The sequence below is a fragment of the Nuphar pumila genome, chromosome 2, assembly GCF_984573655.1.
Source record: "Nuphar pumila chromosome 2, dmNupPumi1.hap1.1, whole genome shotgun sequence".
Lineage (NCBI taxonomy): Eukaryota > Viridiplantae > Streptophyta > Magnoliopsida > Nymphaeales > Nymphaeaceae > Nuphar > Nuphar pumila.
In genome coordinates, this window is record NC_143250.1 from 65,809,724 (window position 1) to 65,812,323 (window position 2,600).

The window sequence follows — 2,600 nt, forward strand, 5'->3', positions numbered from 1 at the left end:
TTTTTCTCATAATACACAAACAAAAAACTTTTCATTTATAACAGTTATCTTATCAAAACTTTATTTTTCCTATCAGAGTTTTTCTTGCTTCCAAACATGCCCTATATGACCTCGTCTTTTAATTTCTGGCCGGTTTTCTTTGTCCTTACTGAAAAATGGATGAGAAAATACCTTTTCACTTATAACAGTGTCATGGGGCTTCCTGTCCCTTACTGCTTCTTTCATTTTTTCTCATTATTTTCTGCTTGACAGCTCAAACAGCCACATGGAAGTCTATGTCTGAGCTGCATGTGCTTCATCTGAACACAGGCCATGAGTGATTCCCTATCCAAGTTTTGAGAGTCCGAGTGTACTCGATCAACTTTAAAAATAGTGATTATTAAGACCATATATGCTATTATGTTCATGAGTATGGGATTACACATGCTCCTTCAAATACATTGATTCCAACATCTAGTTATTGTTCATTAACACAAATACACTAATTATTAAATATATTTCATAACAAAATTTACAAAAAAACTTGTTTAGCAAATAATGACTTTTATTCAATTATATGCGTACTTACTAATATATTAACCGATACCACATTAAAATATGTATTTATGATATTAATATAAGACATACTGATTGTCTAAGACCAAAGTTCACATAGTTAATCATGTATTCAAGGCAACTAAATATAATGATTATTAAGTGTTGCTTATGTTTTATGCATATCAAATTGCCTAACTTGTATTGAGACAATATTAGGTCTAGAGTCTTTGTCAGGTTCTAGAGTAATTTCTTTATACTAGCATTGTGAATAAGTTTATCTTTTAAAGGCCTTATCTTTAAGAGACCCTATTACAAAAAAAGGATTAAGATACTTCACCTCAACTCATTAAAGCATATATCCTAACTTAATTCGTGACACATAAAAAGCACAGCATACAAAATTCTAAAGTTTTATTTTCTTGTATTCAAATTGATACAACTTATACAAGTTTTCAAACGAGCTCATCTTGTAACAAAAAAATGGTAAACCCAAGATATGATTTTTACCCAGTTTATGAACATAATCAATGCCATATTTGATTATTCATAGATTTCATTAAAAAGTTATATAAAATATCTAACAAAAATATGATGTTTTATACAACTTCTAAACCCCTTGTTTTCATAAACTGCGAGACATTGATTTTTACTATGCCAAAAAAAGGATATTTTGATGTATTACCTTTTAACATAGTAAATAAATCATGTCAAACACATGTACGGTTAGATCTACCATTTGGTGGCTAGACCCCAGAAAAAATCAAATACAGCTGATATCAATGATTTTAGTTCAGGCTAAAGTCATGTGAACCATGTTGCACGCCATATTGTGGATGCGTTTTTTTTTTTTTTTTGCAAGAAAATAAAAAACAGCCATATTAAAAAAGGTTGCTGGTGCTTGATTCATTATTTGCAGTTACAGCGTTTCGTCGATCCATAATTCTATCACACTTCGGGTGCCTCAACTCACATGGGATTTGAAATCAAAATGTTGTACATGAGATTTCAGGCTTTTAGAATCACTTTCTCATATTCCTCTAAGAAAGCGATTCAATAGGAACAAAGAGAATGTACCCTTTTTTGTCATTTGTATGCTTTTTGTTTGCTTATGGACCCTAAAAGGTCCACCGCGTAGAAAACATTGTTTTAAAGTAGAAGAAATGAAATTGCAAAAACACTATATATATATATATATATAAAGAGAGAAAGAGTCATTAGAATATGAGAATTAATGTCTATATATATAAAAAGAGAGAAAGAGTCACTAGAATATGACAATTAATGTGTGATCCACTATTTTCATGGATTTTTTTGTTCTTTTCTCTTGAATCTAACTGTACGGATGTTATATACATCTTGATATTATAAGAACACAGATTTTGATGCATAAACGAGTTTTTTTCACGACTTAAAAATCAATGACTTGTAATTTTCATAAATATTCAAGCATCCAAAAATCACATTTTTTTTATGAAAAATACATAATCCAATGGCTGATTCCTAGCAAATTCCCATACAAAACATATCCACATGGTTGAATTTGCAAGAAAAACTGTTGAAAATGCCCATATTTATAGTTCTCACATTTCCGTTCTTATATTTTATTGACTCTCTCCCTTATATATATATATTACTATATTTAACTGGATTATAATAGCCGAGCTGAGCCAAATATCTATTCAGATTGTCAAAGCTTATTTTATGAGTCTTAACATGAGTTGAATCAGCTTGGCTCGTCCGGTCGGATGTGGCTAATCCCATATACCGATCAGATATGTTACCCGGAGTAGGATTCAGATTCGGATGCAGAAAAGATAATACGGAAACTGGCATATATGTAACAAGATTCGGATATCCATTAGATATAGCTAAGAAATTCTAACCCAAGACCCGACCCTATTATTAATCAGATATGGCTTTCTTTACCGAATCCAACTGATTGGGGTCGAATTCGGGTCGGATATCGGATAACATCCGATCCGTTGACGTCCTTATTTCCGAAATTATCGGACCTACCGGCGGTCATTTTGAATTTCCCGGCATTTCTCCCTTTTTCCCGAGAA